We start from the raw sequence: 20567 nt of genomic DNA on the forward strand, positions 1-20567 counted from the left end.
AGAAGGAGGCCAGCTTCTTCGCCAAGGAGCGAGGAGTCTGCTCTCTTATCCTCTTTATACCAGGGCCCGTTGAATAAAATTGTCTGCCAGCCTCCTTGGTCTATAGGTTCTCCAGAAATTCATAATGTAATTATTTAGCATATGTTCTAATGTATTCTAAATGTGTTTAGGTGACCCAATTCACAAGGTGACCTGTGTGCAAAGAGCAGCATTTTTAGCGTTGCCTTCCAGCGTCGGTTTTGCCAGCCGAAGAGGCAAGCCAATGTATGTCCTATTGGTGAATGATAATATCAGAGCTAAGCCCCAAAAGTAATAAAAATTAAGGAACTATTGCATTTTCATTTATTTGCATTCATCCGCCAATCAACAAATCTTGCTCTGTCCTCAGTGGATCAATCCATATTGCGTGGCCGGACCGTAGGGCTCGGCTAACTGTAAGAACATCCCAGGAGAAAATCAGAACAACAAGAGACTGCATAGCCTTTAGGGGGGAAAAAATACGGAAGGCTAATTTTTTTTCTGCCACATTAAAAAATCACTGAGGCACAAACCGCACGCCTACGTCGAACAAGCGGCAACAACTGTTATTCGGTGGCATGATTCAGGCATTTAAAGATACATTTTGCATATGGTTGCATCAACTGAGCCTAGTAGGCTGCACATAACATGTGGTGACTGTATCATGCATCTGCAGCGGTTACAGGCAATGGGTGGCATACCAATGTGTCAAGACCAACAACTGATTTAAAACAAAAGCTGAAGTTTTTAGCTTTGTCAACACTTGTTTCATAAATCATGTGCCTGTCAGTCTCCTGGTTGGGCCTAATGTACCACTGCGGAAAGCCAAAGATTGCCTCTATGGAAACCGGAATTCTAAAATAAGCCAGAGATCAAACATTAAAGGTGGTAAAGTAAGACACCCAAGGATCTTAAGAAATCAGCAAAAAAATAAGCACTGAGGTCATTTCCCCTGGCAAGAACCATTTGAAGAATTGCATGCCCCTGTTTGCCAGAGGAGGAAGGGGGAATCTAGGATATTCACAAGAAAATGTATTCCTGAGGTATTTCAGGAATTTCTGTGATTCCATTATAAGGCAGCAGGATGGATTCTATTGCCCGCTACAGTCTTCTGTAAGAAGGGCAATGGAGAAAGTACTTTCCTTCAATCCACCTGTGCTTTGCACCAATCAACGTTTCCCGGATGGGAATGATTTGTTGATGGGAGAAGTGTATTTTTGGTGAGGGGTGAGACAGACCACAGGCATTCATGTTACAACATGTGCAGTCTTTCACTGCACACACATTGGAGGATAATACTTTGACCACTTGAAGGAAAGCAGATAAAAATGTGCGTGAAACTTTAGAGGGAGAAGGAGTCATGGGACTATGTTAGTCTTGTATTTTACAAGGTTTTTTTTACAAGAGACCAGAGGGATTTTTTTATTGTGTCACGCTCTGGAATCAAATTTGGACATGCTAGATTGACAGCTGGTCCCAGCAGCAGCATTACTGTCCTACCAATGCATTGTATGACTCATGAGCCAGTCCGAGCACCAACAGCATGGTTGGCCCTTGGCGTCAGGCTTGAAGTCTCCAGAAGAAGGTCTTTTTGCGTGAGATGAGTGCTGCGTCATTCTCTCACTTTGTCGATATGGCATCATCTGCAAGGCCTGTGGGAGCACACCAGGCACATTTATTGGAGGTCTACACATATTTCCTTAGCAGCGGCCTCTGGAAAAGCTCACCTGGAGGATGAAGACGTTTAACCGTGTGCTGAAGGAGTCGAGCGCCCACTGAGGCCCAAGTGGCTATGATCGGATTCACAGCCAATTCCCCCCCAGCTCCATCACACCGTTGCTAAAAATTCTGCTGAGTACCATTTGTATCACTTCAGATCTTCACTTTTACAGTTCCGGTTTGCCCCAAGATGAATGAGAAGCATGGAAAAAAAAAAACTCCATAAAGCATACAAAAAACAACTCCATAAAGCATGCAAAAAACAACTCCATAAAGCAATAAAGCATGCAAAAAACAACTCCATAAAGAAATAAAGCATGCAAAAAACAACTCCATAAAGCATGCAAAAAACAACTCCATAAAGCAATAAAGCATGCAAAAAACAACTCCATAAAGCATGCAAAAAACAACTCCATAAAGCAATAAAGCATGCAAAAAACAACTCCATAAAGCAATAAAGCATGCAAAAAACAACTCCATAAAGCATGCAAAAACCAACTCCATAAAGCATGCAAAAAACAACTCCATAAAGCAATAAAGCATGCAAATTATAAGGAATTACTATTTGATAATTATCCAGTTGCAAAAGGCAATAGATTTTGGAGAGGACCTCTCCTAAGTGTAGAGAGGATGTTTTTGATGGAGGTGGAGGTATGTAACTTGAACGATAACGACATGAATGAAAACCTACATGGATTGGGGAAATTCTATGCGCCTCATTACACGTAGTGCGGTAAGGGTTTACCGGTACCGGTAAGGGCACCAGTACCGGTAAACCCTTACCGCCTTACTACGAGGTCCCTTTGCGGTTGGTACTTTAACGCCTGCTTTTTAGCAGGCGTTAAAAACCAACCCGCAAAGGGACCAGGGTGCTAATTATGGTACCGCAATTTGCGGCACCGTAATTAGCGCCTTCCCCATTCCCATAGAGCCATATGGGGCAAAAATGGGAATGGGGAAGGGCAATGGAGGAAGGCGGAATTACCGCCTTCCCAACCTTGGAATAGGGCGGTAATTCCCCTTTCCTCCAAGGCGGTACCGTTAAATTACCGGCATGAACCATGGTGCTCATAGCACCATGGTTTACCGCACTACATGTAATGAGGCCCTATAACTTGAGACGTCTCTATTATCTAAAAAAAAAAAACTCTAATTCATATTCACACTTTCCCTGCTCAACCTTTGAACATTTTCTCACACTGCAGACCACAAGATATTCCTACAACAACACTCTAGTGTAGAGATGGCCGAGCCGAGCTAAGCACGCGCCGGCCCGTGCCAAAATGGGGGATCTAGCATTACCTTTGTTTTAAGTCAGAACCTCTCCAAACCAGGGGATGACCCAATAGCCCCACCATGATGCCCACCTGCTGCTGCCCTGAAAAGGGCTTGTGGGTAGAGTTTAAAAAAAAAAAGAAACACTGTTGACACTTCCTGATGTGACCATGGTACAGGTGCTGCCTAGTGTCCTGCCAACCCCTCTGCCTCTCACAGAACTCATTCATTGGATGACAAAGGACAAGGAGTAAGCAGACCAGACTGAAAGAGGTTGACATGAACGGCCTTTGCCCATCATTTCTCTTTAAGGGCAATCACTTCCTGGTTGTGGGATGGCATGAAGCGGTCTTGGAATGGACCAGCGAGTGGAACTGGTGACTTGGGAATGTTTTGCATCCAAACTTCTGGCCCCGTGCAGTGTTCCATCCCCTTCCATTGCCTGTACCCAGACCCCCATCTGGCCCATGTACCAGAGCACTTTCTCTTTTGTCTCTCGCCAAGCTGAATTGCCCCCACCCCATCCACTCTCCAACATCCAAACACCAGTGCTGATGCCCCTTCCCCATTTCCGTCCCCCACTCCACCCACAGCTCCACCATACAGTGATACCCTCTGGTGCTGGTGTTCCCCTTTTACCGACTGCACTAACAGTTCACATTTGGTTTCTAGCCCACACTCCTCTAAACTCTTACAGGTCCATCCCAGATCCATATGCCGCTGCTGTCCCATCCCCATCCCCATCCCCACACCCCACACCAGCCTCCACTGTCTAGCACTGGTGCCCCACACCCACTCTCCCAATACCATTGCATTTCACCCTTGCCACGTGATCATGCACATACCAGAGCACCCACAAGCATATCCCGCAGTTTATTCGAAATGCCATCTCCACATGGCTAGGCATATCTCCCATAATGTCACTTAAATGGGAATAGCTCTCGAAATGAAGCATTCCTCCCCCTCTCCCATTGTGAACCCTTCTCAAACTGCCCCTACATGGCATCCCTTGGGGCAGTGTACCTTACCACCACCGCTCGGCACAGCTCTCACCCAGGACCTGCTACATTGCTCAACAATGGGCAGCATGACAACCCACCTTGCCCTGCCAGGAGACTCATCTCTCTTTTTTTAAATATCATTTTCTATTCAAAAAGTTTTATAAAAATGCAAATGAGTAGCATTTATAGTGTTACACCAAGATTGAACGCATAACAGATTGCCCAAAGGACATAGTTATCACTGGGCCACAATTCAACAAAGATATTAAAAATCCTCAGAGAAACCCCAGAGAACAGTAATTATCTGCACCCATCAACCATTGCTAACCCTGCAATTCAAGAGCTATACATGTCTTAACCACGCCTTGGGGCTTTGAACGAAAAATGCAGCTTTAGGTAAATGATTACCTAAACAATATTGATGGGAAATTACATTATAAGGGAATTTAAATGAAATCAAGAAAAGTATGCTGAATGAGATGCATCATGTACTCCACCTGTCAGATCCGAAGTAAATATGACAGGGAGGACTGTGCCTGTAGGCTGTGTTCACCCAAAGTACACGGGTCTATGTGTATGCCATGCGGTGAGTATAGGGAAATGTGTGCGGATTAGCCCCACACCATTTTCCAGAGGTTGATCTACCATCATCCAATTTCATATAACTTGTCAAAAAAGACCCAGTGAGTGCACCCCCACCATGCGGATGGTCAAATTCCTCACAGGATCCTCCTTCTCCATCAAAGCCTCCACTATCTGGAACTCTCTGCCTCTCCACATCTGCAGCTTTGACAATCACCTCACATTCAGAAAGGCCCTCAAAACCTGGCTTTTTCCTTCCTCCCCTGAAATCCCTCTCCCACAGTATGCTTTGATCACCCCTCGCACACTAGTACTGGCCCATACCCAACAAAAACCTTCACTTCGAACCTCAGCGGATGTCGTCAATGTTCACAGTTGTACACCATGATAAACCTCCACAGGCGATCATACATGACCCGCATGTCCCTCCATATCCCCCCATTTCTCTGTTTAATACTTTGTCTCAGATCTAGGTGTTTTTCCCACTGCTCAAAAGTTTCAGATGTGGGGTCTCTACAATTATTTGATTCCAGTTGCATCTCCACTGCCCTTCTTACTTTTATTTAGGTCTGTCTCTAACTTAGACGTTCCTCCCACTGCTCAAGTGTCTTAAATCTAGGTGGATCGCCATACACTGTTGTGTCTCATGTTTAGGCTTCTTTCCATCTAATACTGTGTCTCAAACTTAGAAGTTTCTTCACTGCTCAAGTGTCTCAAATGTAGTTGGTTCGCCATTTGCTATGGTGTCTCGTGTTAGGCATCTTTTCTTTTAATGCTATGTCTCAAGATAAGGCATTTCTCCCACTGCTCAGGTGTCTCATATCTAGGTGGTTTGCCGATCAGTGCAGCGTTTCACATTGAGGCACCTTTACATTTTCTGCTTTGTCTCGGACCTGGGTGTTTTTTTCCGCTACTGTAGGGTCTCGGTTCTAGGTCGGTCTCCATTTGCCGTGGTGTCTCAAACTAGGGTGTTTCTCCCACTGCTAAAGTTCTCAAATCTAGGTGGCTCTCAGTTTGAGAGACCATTCAATTGCCTCGGGAGACCTAGGAAAAGGACATTGAAGATAAACTCTGTCCGAGTGTGAGGTATGTATAAATCGCACCAGGTTTGTGGACACATGTCACGGCATGGATCCACATCCATGCACTCTAGAGTGCAGCTATGGCAATGACAAATCCGGTCTAGCTGCTTGCATAGCCATTCGCACTGAAACCCTGGACGTGCCTCAACACCTCTGCCATTAGTGTGCAATGACAACCCATGACAACATTTTGGTCTAGCTGGGCACACATCGAGTCTCCTGCGCTAGCAATCTGCCTCAACCATCGCCAGCATCCAGCCACGTTCCTGACCTCTTACTAGAGCCTAGAAAGCCTGTCCTAAGTCCTAATCCTGGCAGAATGCACAAATGCATCTTTAACTAACTCATAGACTGTTCCCATACATGGACTTCGGTCTCTGAGGGCAACCCAACCACAAAGCAAATTGAGGCCATACAAATGGGGAAATGGCGCTATATAAATAATAGCAATACAATGCAATACATGCCATTTCCCTCCTAGCTGTACTACACTACATTAGTTTTGTTTTATAGGTGGAACACCAAACTGCTAGAACAAACAAATGCATGCTCTTTTTTGCTCGCCTTCGATTGTATTTATTTATCTAGTTGCCATCCACCCTGTTTATTGGAACTAAACCCACATACTATCAATAGGATATGCAATCCAACAGTCTCTTCGATGGTTTAGGCCTAACCCCTTCGCGCCATTCGTTAACCACAAACATTCACCCTTTTACATCGACTATTGTTAACTAGGCCACGCTCAGACTTCATACTTGTCAGCCCCAGAAACAATATTCTGGAGTTTAACCTGTGGTATATCTTTAAAACATGCTGGGGCAAATATGCCAGAAAAACTTCTAGGATTCCCACAGCACATTTCAAGCACGTCAAAGATGTAATTTTAAGGAGCGGGCACATTTAAAATACTCCAACTCTGCCCGGCAAGCAGGGACGTCATTTCACCAAAATGCCAGGGGTAGCAGAAGTGACATCACACGACCCTTGACCTCTGATGACATCGCAGGAAGTGATGTTATTTGACTGCACCCCAAATTGACATCACAGAAAGCAGTGGAGCACGACCTTTCACCCCTTGACAAAACAGGGAGTGGCATCACATAGCAATGTTCCTAAGTACACTATGAGAAATATGGTTACAATATCACTGTAATGGGATATATTTCATACAAGAATGGATTGTCATATGTATCGATAATATCAGTGAGTATGGGCCCATATTACCAAATTACTGTGAATGCAAGCAGACGTCCAAGGCCAAATGATAATGATGTGTTATTAATATAGCACTTCCGCTTAAGCGCTTATATGGAACAAATATACCCACAAGATCACCCAACCTGTGTTGGTACTCATTTATCAATCTCAGAAGTGTGAAAGGTTGAGTTAGCCTTGCTGGGATTCAAACCTGCAACATGCAGATCACACACACACACACGCTGCAGCAGCGAGTGCGCAACCCACTGAGCTATCTTACCGGCTGTAGCCATCTCACCAGCTATAGAAAAATGACCAATTATATGTCTCAATGTTCTCAAAGTCAGAAAGCAAATTACACTCTATAGTCAACACCATTAAACTGGTAACTGAGATTTAACAGCAGACCAGTTCATCTGCAGGTCTGGTGCAAAGTTGACCACATAGCCTGCGTGGATCTAGTTTTCAGGCTTCAGAGGTTGGAAAAATAGATACCATTCGGATGGTTCATAACTGTGCATTAAAGAGTTTGAGTAGCGCAGGGAAAGCAATGCACTCACACGGCATTCTGTACTCTGGGCTCTCGTTACCTCATACACGCAAAAAAACATCCTGAACAGCATGCTAGGGAGATAGGAAAGATAGACACATTCATTGTGGCACAATGAAATCAAGGGGCACTTTATGTGCTGCGGTCAAACATTTCTACAGTGTACACGAGCTTTTAGGCACAAGGATTCTGTCAAGTGACCATGGTCACTGAGATGGAATGTCTTGTGATGATCGTCACAGAGACAATGGCAGAAAAAAACATGCTATAAAGCAAACTTGAGAAAAGCAAGAAACATAGCCTGAAATTGATGCTTATTCTACTATCATTATGAATTTGAGGTGTTTAAGAACAGACTAAATCAGTGACTCACCCCCTGAAGTGTGCTTAAAATAAACCATTAATGAGTCTAGCAATTATTGTATAGAATTCCAGAAGGACAAATTATTTGCTATTCCTATTCTTTCTTATTTAGGGTCACTGCTCAAAGTGTAACACTTGTGGAACCCCCTGTATTTTTTAAAGAGGCCTGAACAAGAAAGCAACCCACTCCAGAAACAAAGAGCCACATGGCGCCGGCCACAGCCCAGGAGCTTCAATTTAAAAATGTTTTAAAAACAAGGGAGACAACAGGGGTAGCCAGGGAGACCTCCTCAGGGGTTCGCAGGTACGACCCCTGGAAATCCCCAAATGACCTCCCTGCAGACCACTCCAATTGATCACATAAAGCCTCAGAAGCCATGTTTGCTACATGATACATGTATGGTCTGCCTAGCAGTAGAGCCAGGTAGGCTCTCATGCTATCTCAAAACATTTTCCTCGGCCTGTGGCGCCTATCCCCTCTTCCCCGTCCTCCTAGCTTTCCCCTGCTCACTGTCCTTAACTAATTATGGTTTGTATCTCCCTGGCGGTTGCGCAATATGCCAACCTGCAGACAAACCCGGGCTCTCCGAGAATAATATGGTGGTGACATGGCACAGCATAAAAAGCCTAAGAATATATCATAACAAGTTCTATAGAGCCCGGGCCTTTCATCTGCAAACGGGAGAAGGCAAGTCAGATCAGTACTTCTCTCATATTCTGTTCACAGTAACGTGGAATTTACAGAATTTAGTTATAGTGAATCTAGTATAATCTATTGTTTTACCCTTTTAAATTCGGTACAACAGCTGGACAATTCATCATACCAGTCACTTAAATGCCACTGTTAAAAACTCGTCAGAAAAGCATACACACAAATGCATGGGCCTCTTCACTCTCTTCACTGTGTGTCCTTGTGGAGCGTGGGAAGACAATCTTATCCCCCGGCAACTGCCAGCTGTGGTTGCTTAGCCATATCAATTCTTAAGTAATCCTAAAATGTCATCTTAAACGGGTGAGTTTAATTAACTCCACGGCACAAAGTGTCAAACAGAGCAACTAAGCTGCGCCACTAAACCCAAGTTAAGGAAACGGGCACGTCTGCATTGTAATCCTGATGCTGGCATGACTCTCCGTAGCCATTCAAACATAAGTTAATATGCCTGGATGCTATTTTTACCTCTGCCCATCAATGCAGGGCCAGGATATTGAAGAGCTATGACGTAGTCACCCATGCTAGGCTGGCGAGAGGATGCCAGGGCCCCTGCAGCGATATGTTGAAATGCCTAGGATCTCTTTGGCCCATACAGGTCCACTGACAGCTCCCGGTGCCTGAAAAACATATAGTTCTGCATGAGCTGACAACAGCAACGTTGTATTGCAACAGGAGCAAAAGTTGCACTCTGCATGAAAACAACTGCCCCGCTCGAATGCAGGATTTAATAAATCCCTGCTTTGGACGATCATTGATTGTTTTACTCATCAGTTTCAACCCAGTGGCCCAAGTGGGCATGGACTGCAAGGTACAGCATTAATATACTCCTCAAAAAAACAAGCGCTCACTCCCTTATTTTTTTTCCTCTGGTGTACTGTTCCTGGTTGATGGGTGAAGGGTGAAATGTGCCAATAACGGTGCTTCATTTGTGGGGTGTTTGCTAGGGCTCAGCCCTGGCACTTATTCCTGAGCCCCGACACTTATTGTCTCACACTCATATTGATTATGAAGTGGTGATAGCCAGAGCATCCATCAACAACTATGAACAAGCTGCACTTTAAACCCAAATGTGTCGACACTGTGGGGAGCAGCAGTGGGTGGTGGCAGCAATGGTGGGGAAATGCCCGCCGCAGTGCCACAAGCGTGCTAGAACATTCTTGGGCCGTGGCACTTATTTTCTTACAAATGAAGCACTGCAGACATGGGTCAAGTCCTGAAAATTAAAGTGGGGGGACTCATCAACAAACACAATGGGATGCGACGTCACCAGAAATTAGCATATCAAGGTGAAATATGCACGTTTCATTAAATTGGCTTTGTATAACAACCCAAATTCCACAGGACGAATGACATTTGCCTTTCATAAAATCAACACACACAAAACCAAGAGAGAATATTTTTCCCTAATAGTGTTTTTAAAAATGTTAAAAGGTGTGCATGTTTTAAACTGCAAGAAACACTAGAAATGTTTTCCCTGGAACTTGCAGTACCGAAATGTGACATTTCACCCTTAGTTGTTTGCCATTTTTCATCAGGTTATATAGTGCAGTGGTGAAGGGTCTGGCCCACAAGCCTGAAGACTCTGGTTCGATCCTTGCATTCAGCATAAATTCAAAGAGGGGATTCAATGTTGTTTCTCATTTTAGCTGGGGGGGACTGAGTCCACCCTCTAAAAAAAGTGGGTGGACTGTGTCCCCCCTCGTGTACCCTCGACTTGAGCCCTGACTGCAGATAAGGGTCTATATTCAGCGACTAGTGGCAGGTACTGAGCCATTGGCAGGGTGAAATGTAAACAGTGCTAGAGGAGACTGCCTGATCGTTCCCTTCTTTTGTTTCTACACTCGGACCACTGCTCGAAAAGGTATCAGGTAATATTATCCCCATATATATGGTCGCCATAAATAATATCGCTGGGAAAAGGTTGTGGCGATATTATATGGGTGACCATATATATAGGGACAGGGACAAAATAAAATTACAAAATGTAAAAAAAAAAAGGTTTGGGGGTAGCGGGGGTGTCCCCCGCATGTTCCATGCAATTACATGGAACCCTCGAAAATGTGTGCTTAAGAAAGAGCTAGATGGCTTTACGCTTGTCAAACATGCCTGTGACGTTCTGAGGAGTGTATTACCTCCCTCGGTAGCAAATCCACCGTCCCATTGCCGTGTCAGTGGGGCCTGCTGCAAGTTTTGCAATAGTTGGAGGGGGCTGCTTCCCGCGTGTGTTATTGAGTGGAGGGGGCGTGGGAGGCATGGTCATCAGGAACCAGGGGTATCGTTTCCCTGAAGCTTTCCAAATGTGTCTGTTTTATTGCCTGACATGTCCCTGGCTCCTTAGCTGCATCTCTCTCTCTCTCTCTCTGGGAACCCAGCCATCCCAGCATGGGGGACTAGGCCAAGATGAGCGCTGCACACTCAGAATAATCCTCCTTCAGGACTCCTTTCAAAGTCTTCTTTCTAAGGAAGGGAGGGAGAGAGGAAGGAGCTATAGGGGTTGGGGGAGGTGTAGTGTGGAGAGGCAAGCGGATAGATGGCACTGACTTTCATCCCTTTTCATTGGCAAAGGTCCTGATGCGATTCTAAAATGTGGCAGTGTTTGTGTTAGCTGGTACAGATTGTTTTGGGTGTTCTGTCCCCTATTACTGTAGGTGAGCTAGTGACTGCTGGCTGCTATATTGTCAAAGCTACTTCTGCAACAAAGGGTTGCTGCTATCTGTACTTAGGTACTCACTTTCACCCTAAAGCATATACGCATAGGACTGGCAGACTGGGCATGGTGGCATCACGGTGTGTGCGTGGTTGTTTTATTTGCACATTAAGGCGGCTGCAACGTTAACCTTTATGTTATGTTGAAAATGTTGAGATGGATAAATCACAAAAACCTCACCGAGCCACAGTATGTTCTTATATAAGAAATGGGGGCTCGGTTTCCGATGATAAACAGCTGCAAACACTGGCTGTGCTGACGTCTTCCCGCATGTAGGTTCCTTTTCTACAAAACATGTTCATGTCCTATAAGTGGAGCATGTCTTTTGCAAAGTCCTTAAATCCTTGCACTGGCTTCCTCTAGTCCTCAGTGCCCAATGATAGCATGCATTTAGACCCAACATTTCTCATTGTTGCACAAGGGGAGCTGCGTGTTCAGGCCTTGTTTGAAATGAGTACGATTTTGGTTTAAATACACGATGAGTGTCTGGGAATTACACACAACGAGACTCACTTCTGAGTGTTTGCAGGTCTCCTATTCCCCCGGAGTTGCTTTCTTGCATGTGCGGATTAAACCCTAGTGGCGGGAGGGAGACTTCAAGTCTCGTAGTTGGGTAAAAGAGTTAGGCCCTCATTACAACACTGGCGCTAACCAATGGCGCTATTAGCATCATGGTTGCTGCCGGTATTGTAACGAGTCCGCCATTCTGCAATGGGGAATTACCACCCCATTCCAAGGTTGGCGGGCGATAATTCCCCATGCACCATTGGCCCTTCCCCATTTCCATTTTTGCCCCATAGGGCTCAATGAGAATGGGGAAGGCGGTAATTACGGTACCGCAAATTGCGGTACCGTAATTACGTTCAAGGTCCCTTTGCGGGTCCCTACTTTAACGGCTGGTCCAGACCAGCCGTTAAGGTCGGGAGCCGCAAAGGGACCTCGTAATTAGGCGCTAAGGGGTTAACAGCGCCGCAGCCTTTTACGGCACCGTTAACCCCTTAGCGCCAGGGTCGTAATAAGGCCCTTAGTCTTTTTTAGGAGAATTTGGGGTTTACCTTTTGGTGCGGCAGGGAGTACAGTTCACATTGCAAGGCCCTTCACTATGAATCCTTGAACTTTCATTTAAGATGGTGTGAATCGGGTATGAACTGAAGGTCATAACCTTTTCAAGATTAGGACATGTAAGCTAATGCTGAATCAAATATGGATGAAGGGAGCTGAATTCCATGTGCATCTCATGGCATCATGGTAATGCATGGAAAGTTCCAAGGACGAGTATGCTCGTCCTTTTAGCATAGACTTGCAAAATAGCCTGGCACTTAAGGGTTTAAAGAGAGGCACTGTCAGTTGAGACTAGGGGCACATGCAGCGACACACTGGCATCTGCAAAGGTGTGAAAGCCCAGGCTTTTTTGAGACCCAAAATGATGCAGGTAATTCTGACACTGCAAGGAATGACTGCTAATCACAACCACCTTGCATAAATACTGCATTCAAAATTATATTGCACACATGTGCTTTTGATGCAACCCACCCCCTGGCATATGTAGGACCAGCTCTACAGTAGCACAGAGCAGGTTGAAAGGTCACATGCACATTCCTGACAGTTATTAGAACACACATTTCAAGCGGGCATTGTGTCTTTTTAATCTTGTGCACTTCAGATCTAAATTATAAAAATGGCATGGTTTACTCCGTTTGGTAGCACAAACATCTTTAAATATTAATCATGCATGGCTGTGGCATGGTGACGGCTAAGAGCACACAATTATACAGCTACAGCAATTTGATATCACAATAGTTTCAGCTCTGTGAGCAGTGCCATATATGACAGGAATAATGTTTACTTGTATTTGGTCTGACTGTTTCTTCTACACCCATATGGAACAATAGCCAGGATGCTATCTCTTTGATTCTCCTGCAGGAAGGCTAACCCCTTCCCTCCATGGCATATACATTTTCTTTCAGGAGGTCTCACAGGAAGCAGTGCTTCACAGACATCACTGACATAACAAAGCCAACCTCACACCCGGGTGCTAATCACTGGTGTTCCTTTGAAGTCAGCAAGGATGTAAAGGGATGGAGAGGGAGGACTTAGAGGGGAGAGGTAGGTCAGGAGAAGGGTTCTACCATCTTGATTTCTGTTAAGTCTCCCTTCCTTTCCCGGCCCCCTCCATTTCCTGTGGGCAAGGTACTCTGGTGTGCTGTGATAAGGCAAACATCACTTGTTACATCAACCTAAAGTGGGCCCCTTGCAGCAGGCTTGCTTGGGACCAATTCCTTGTGACAATTTGCCTTTAAAAGGCGAGTCACAACCCATCATTCTTTGATTCATCTTAGGACCATCAATAGAAGATGGAGGATACAATGTTGGGTCTCTGGTGGAGTGCAGTACTTTCTAACATACTCTGCCATCAAGGTTAAGAAAGAGGGCACCCAAGGCAAAGGAGATCTCTTTGCCCTAACCATCCTCAGGTAATAGTGAGGGTGATTGCTGTTGGACCAAGGTTGCTATACTGGCTGTATTGAAACCAGGCTCCTGTTCACTTGAGGTGAAGTAACTCCTGTATGTGTAAGCCAAGCTCTTTGGAGTTCGAGTGCAGAATGACTGACCTTGTCCTGCAGCCCCTGGATTGGGGCTCCCCACAACCACAGAACCAAGGAAGTAACCTGGCTCTTCCTACATCTCCAAACCGCATCAACACCAGTTTGGGCACCTTCAACACCATCCAAGCTGCTGTACGAGAACCGTCGGAATATTGACGCCAGGGCCAAAACTCTGCCAACCCTCCATCTCAGAACCACCGATCCCAACAGCACAGCCAACACAATACTGCCGGCTGGTCACTGCCTTAATCAAGCTCCAAGCCGATGCATCTCCAGTACAACGATGCTGCACAGAGCCAGCCAAGCCTTCTCACCACCAAAGGCCAGCTTCTGCTTCTCTGCAACCAAGTCCTCGGAGACTTTCAATGCTACTGACCGGACATGGCATGTGTCCATTGGATGCAGAACCGCCACTCCTCGACTCAACACCGGCCCAAAACTGAAAGCACCTTGACATCTGCTGCAGCACTGAAAAGCCTTGAGCGATGTTTTTAAGCCCCAAAGACAACAGCATGGGTTACCATGAAGGGGCCCCATTCCCCTGCTCCACTTCTGGGACCACACTGACTCTTCTCCACTGTTCTTAAAGAAACCGCCTTTGAACAGTGACTTTCTGCCAATCTGTGCCTGTGCCTGAACACCCCTGCTCAGCTACCAAGAGTGCCCTTTCACAGAAGTCTACATTCTCTGTATTTTCTCTTACAAGGGTGGTGTTTTCCTAGGGTCTTCTGTTTACTTATTTTCATTGGGCCTCATTACGACCCGGGCGGTAAGGGATTACCGGTACCAGTAAGGGCACCGGTACCAGTAATCCCTTACCGCCCTACTACGAGTTCCCTTTGCCGGTCCTCCCTTAACGCCTGGTTTTACCAGGCATTAAGGACAGGACCCGCAAAGGGACCTTAGAGCTAATAACGGTACTGCAATTTGCGGTACTGTTATTAGCACCTTCCCCGTTCCCATTGGGGGCTCAAATGGGAATGGGGAAGAGCCCTGCTGAATGGGGAATTACCGCCCCCGCCAACCTTGGAATGGGGCTGTAATAGCTCCATTCACCAGGGCAGAGTCGGTGAGGTTTTGGAGGCAGCCATGGCGCTAATAGCGCCATGGTTACCTCCAACCTCGTAATGACCCCCATTGTATTGTTTAACCTTCATTGAACATTCTTTAATTTTGTACTATTGTACGTAAATTGTTTGGGTTGCTACTGTTTAAGGCTCACACTCCTCCTGAAGCATATAGCCTGTCCTCGGCCCATGTTTCTGCAAAAAGTGAATGAGGAATGCCTTTTGGGCCATATCGGTTTCACCTTCATGACTGGGATCACTGCTGGTTTGATAGCAATGTGAGTCTGAGCGGGTGTTTAGTCACTACTCATTCCTGTATTCCTCCAGAGCAGTAGTAATGTCACCACACATACTGAAAATGCTAAAGCAGTGGTCTTCAAACTGGGGGTCTGAAGTATGCCAAGGGATCGGGGGGGGAAGACTCTTTAAAAAGGGATTTTTTAATAGGAAATATAAGCAGTAGACTATCTTCTTATATTTTAGAGCCTGCCCCCTCCCCGGGCATCCTTTGGGTTACCTAGGGGTGCAAATCTCTAGTTGGCGGGTGGGGGCCAGCGGAGGGGCCAGAAACAATATTTACACTCAAGGGGAGGGGGGCACGGTAGGAAACAGTTTGAATATCACTGTACTAAAGTCATGTTAGCTCACAACTTAACCTAACATGCATACTGCAGGGAGGAATAGGAGGAGTTACAGTGATATGAGTGTCCAACGACATTGCACAGTAGAGCCCTTGCATCTGAGGACTTGAGCTGAAGCTCTGATGAGAGCCATGGTGGACAGAACATAGAAGGGAGGAAAAAGATGGTAGTGGAGTTGGAGGATGAGGACATTGTAGGTGGTATGGTACATCAGCTTCCCTACATTCTTGCTGGATGGAGTGACCGCCATACTCTCCCTCCTGTGGGAGTAGGATTCTTCCTGGACTACAGTGGAGAGATTTCCACCTGCCTATTATTATCCAGCTCCAATGTGTAACATGGTGGTAGACTCAGGAATGCTGGTGCCCAAACTGAGCAGAACTCTTGCTGAACCACTGGATTCCCCACATTTTTGGTCATTCCCTGGCTGGTTTACCCCTTTTCCAGCAGTTGGTATGCCACAATATTTCTTCAAACCGTGACCTGTACAATATCATTGCCTACTCATATGTGCTATATTAAATAGTATAGTGGAATCACCCGCTCAACTCTGCTCTGACTGAACCAGGACATATATTTAATTTTTTTATTGTATACATGGTTTATCAAAACCTTTATACAAACTATAATCACTATTACATTCATTAGATACATTTGACATGACATAAACATACATTACAGCTTAAATTACCACAATTCAATAAAAGTGCAAGATTTAGCTAAAAGAGTCACAATTAATAATCAATCCATAACGTAATAGACAATCTTAAAACAAACATCCTCCCGACCAAAAATTCGACAAAAACAAAATTCCTATCTATAAACTAAATCTAATTACCTGAATGGGCAACTTTCTCCCTATTCTTCTTAGATTTTCTTAATGAAGTGTATAAATGCAATCATTATCTTTGCTTGATTTCGCAGTAACAACTGTAACCAAAATTAATGTGTAGACAAGAATTCACTTACAGGAACAAAAGTATACTCTAAGGCTAATCTAGCAAAACATGTATGGGACAAATCAAGTGTATAAAGACACTCAAAAATTAAATGTTTCCAGGTTTCTAGAGTTGCTTGTGTTTGCAGAGACGACAGCATCTCTCTTCTCCTGACAAGCCTTTCCCACGGCCCATCTTTCCAAAGTGTGGAGTTGGTTTAATCAAAATCTCATGAATAGCAAGCAAAAAATATGATAAGGGAAAAACTTTAGGTAACCCGGCATGGTATGGTATTTACTTACAGTCCTTGCATCTTCTTTCAAGGAAATATAAATCACACTGTTTGAATCAGTCAAACTCACGCATCTTTAATTTCACTCTGACCGGGATTACTTCCAAATGGTCTTCATCACACCCAGCCTCCCATAAATAATCCTTTCATTCCTAATGGTGTTAACACCGCTGAGGATCCTCTTTGAAGGATTTCATTTAGGACCACATATAAGGAACTATTTGGTGGATTTAACATTTTGTGCAATATCATGACATTTGCCAGTGATGAAAAAGATTGTAAACCCAACTCCAAATGTATGTCTACCAATGGGGTACATTTTGGAAGTCGTAGAATTAATTTCCAGGCTAAATCCTCCAATAAATCTAGATCTTTATTACTCATCATATCTGTAACCTCAATGCTATAAAGTAGCAAAGGTACAACTTTTTGCTTATAAAGTCATACCAGTGGCATCTAAGTGTATTTACAAAACTTTTGTTTGATGTGTTTCATTTGGTATAGTAATTAAATTATTTTCCTACAAAGACTTTTATCCACCTGACTTTTATTAAACGTATTTACTAGTGGATATCCCAGATAAGTCACAAGCTTACAGGTCTCCAATTTATGGTTTTCAAAATGCCATTTAAACACAGCACCTTTCTTCACATTTTTAATAGAGAGAATAGCAGTTTTTGCCATGTTTATCTTTAAGTTGTTATTTGCCAGGTTTTACATGGCCTGTGGTAGCAGCCGTGTACTATGGTTAAGTTGCTCAAATCAAAGCAGGAGCACTTTTTGGGTGGATTATAACTTTGTCCTCCTGGACGAATGCATACCAAACTTTGCAAAACAGGTATATGCCCGCTCTGAATTCTTGGGGTACGTTTGGTGTGGTTTCGTCAAGGGGGGGCAAAGTTATAGGGGGGTCCCAAAAAATGTTTTTTTCCATAGACCCAATGGAAAAAATATTTTGCTCACGCCTACAGCCTAAACCGCTGGGCGGATTTTCACCAGATCTGTGGCAGGGGCAGCGGCTTGGTCCGGAAAGCGTGCTTTTGTATATTTGGTGTAAATCCGTCCAGTAGTTTTCTTTAAAATGGACTAAAAGCAGGTTAAAAAAAATGGTGATCTGGGTTCAGTCCACAGACTCACTTCCCTGTTCGGTCCGCGGACGGGCTTCCGATTGGCCTAGAGGGCAAGGTGATGTCTGCGCACATCGAAGCGCCCGCTGATTGGATGGTAAAAAGCAGGAAGTGTGTCAGATTTTTGGAAACGCCCGCCATGTTGGATTCACGGGCAGCGGCCGGTGTCTGGGGACATCGCGGTAAAAATACATAAAAAAAACACAATGGGCCTCATTGCAAGTCAGCCGGTCCGGAAACAATGGTGGAGGTAAATCCACCGCCACCGTTGTTTCCAGAACGGCTGATTCTGAGTCCTGCAGGCGGGAGGTGTCAGTCCCGCCAGGTCTGACCTGGCGGAAGTAACACCACCTGCCTGCAGGCGGACATGGAAACATAGATGGAACCATTGTTTCCATGGTCCCCATCCCCATGGAGTCCTATTGGACTCCATGGAAATGGGGATTTACAGAATTCCTCCTCCGGAATTACTGGGTCACCGGGGTTGTAATGCCCCAGTGATTCCATCAATCACGGAGGCAGAATGGTATTACGGGTCCAGTGGCAGTCTGTCGGTTTTTCTGGCGCGGCTACCACTGGACTCTTAATGAGGCCCAATATTGTACTTGTCAAACTTATCAAACAATCTCTGGGAATGTGAGGGGTGATGATGATGGGATGGGATATGGCCCTATGAAGCCAAAAAACATGTGTTTTCTCCCCCAAAGTTCGAGAATAGTCCAAATGTTCGGGTCAGTCCTGTGATGTTCGCTGACACTTCCGATGTTTGGGGAAATCTATGCCTATTTCTTCATTGCAGGGTTGGTGAAAAGTCGTTTTTGGATAGTTTATAACTTTTGCCACCACTCAATGAAACTGCATGCAATTTTGGAATTCTATTCTAGACCTGATTTTGAATGGTTTTGCACGGTTTGGTGGGATTCTGTCAAGAGGGGGCAAAATTAGAGGTGGAGTGACAAAATATTGTAAAGGCTTATAAATGTGGTGCCATATGATGAATCTACACAAATGTTTGCAAAGGCATTTTATATCCAGATATAAATGTTTTTGTCAGGTTTGGTGGGATTCTGTCAAGAGGGGGCTAACTTAGAGGGGGTCTCAACATGTTTTAATGGCTTATAACTTTGTGGCCGTTTGACGAATGTGATGTGGACAGAAGTTTCCGGAAAGATTATAGACCCAACCTTAAATGTTTGTGTAAAGTCTTTATGGATTTTGTCAAGTGGGGGCTAAGTTATATGATTATTGTATGTAGATTCAGTTTGACACTTGAAAAGATAAAACATGGGCAGATTTCCAGCAAACTCATGTAAGGGGATTTTGCAAGGACCTTAAAGCATGGTTTTGCAATTGTGCCTGTTTTATTTTCCAAAAACTAGTGTCATAATATAGGTACAAAAAATAGTGATGTACTTTTGGTGACTAAGGTATAGCCTGTGGCCATGGGCAGTGGCCAGATTGTCCGGGTCATGGAATAAGGTCATGACCCGGACAATCTGGCTACTGGTCATGACCACAAGGGACGACAAATTGGGTTAAAGTGGCCATGTCCACCAGGGACAGGCTATGCGGTAAAGTTATTTGAAAGTGGGATAGGTTTGAAAGGAAATAAAATGTGCTTGTGGTAATATGGTCATGGGGTTCTCTCTTCGCCTTCTGCAGGTTGCCATGGAAAGGGAAGGGGGCGCTGTATGGAGCCCCGCCTTCCCTTTCCATAGTGACCATCTTGGAAAAGGATTTTCCATCCAACAGCGGGATGCCGCAGGCGTCCCGGTGTAGCAAGAAAAATCCTTTATTTTTTTAGCATCCCGGTTACCACTTTGGGAACCCGGGGTGCTTATGGTCTTCATCCCCCATTGCAGGGGCTGGAACGGGGGATAAGGGTCCAGAGCCGTCATTATCCGCCCTTGCTTCGCTTGAGCTGATAACTTGAGCTACCGGGCCGTTATCCCTCGTTCCAGTTCCTGCAACGGGGATGAAGGCCACATTATTCCCATTAGCATAACACAAAATGCTAATGGAAATGTTGGAAAATCTTATTGAGTCTATGTACATTGTTGGGTGTCCTGACCCACGTTTGGACTATTATGCTGCAACATTTGGTGCTGTGGGCTTAGGAAATCCAAGAGGGCGGAAAAGCCCACATTTGTGCCAGAATCCTGGAGAACCGTGCAGTTTTGCGCACAGCAAAATGGTCCCCTGACCTGCCACCCATCAGTGCAAAGGAATATGGTGCTGTTCAAAATCTGTTGTTATTAATGTCAAAAATGGATGCAATACTGGTGCTCACCACTACCAGAAAGCCGGCGTTTTAAAACCACCAGACACTTGTGTAAAACTGAACACATGAACCAAACCAGGCCAAAGAAAGACTTACTAAGAGGTGGATACAATGTAAAACTATATTCTGAAATGACTTGAAGGAAGTAATTGTCTAATGTATGTATTGAAAATAGCTGGGGATGTCAGCAGCTTAAGTGAATTTGGGTTTAAAGCCACTAAAATCGAAATGTTTAGAATAAATGAATGACCTACTGTTGAGTGTCACATAGTTTGCAACTGTTAAATGTCATAGTTTTGAACTTAGAATCAGCTTTCTAGCTGCATGTGTAAAAATTGCAAGTTTGGTTTGAATGTAGAAAACTGGGAACCAAAGTGACATTTAACTGAAGCCTGGCTTAAAGAGA

The 20567-nt window shown here is 44.8% G+C and overlaps 1 protein-coding gene across 2 annotated transcripts in view; it reads right to left on the minus strand.

Moving 5' to 3' along the window:
- The window catches only part of LOC138453535 (serine/threonine-protein kinase SBK2-like), a 224162-nt gene that overhangs the window by 42206 nt on the left and 161389 nt on the right, over positions 1 to 20567 (minus strand). The window contains exon 1 of one of the 2 annotated variants that reach the window (XM_069606513.1): positions 1746 to 1877. The exons of the other annotated variant lie outside the window; for it this stretch is intronic. The gene's annotated coding sequence lies outside the window, so the exon portion shown is untranslated. Of the gene's footprint in view, positions 1 to 1745; positions 1878 to 20567 lie in introns of those variants that run through there. 2 annotated transcript variants of the gene reach the window in all.

This window comes from Ambystoma mexicanum, chromosome 1p (assembly GCF_040938575.1).
Source record: "Ambystoma mexicanum isolate Mex_15411 chromosome 1p, UKY_AmexF1_1, whole genome shotgun sequence".
NCBI classification, from domain to species: Eukaryota; Metazoa; Chordata; class Amphibia; order Caudata; family Ambystomatidae; genus Ambystoma; species Ambystoma mexicanum.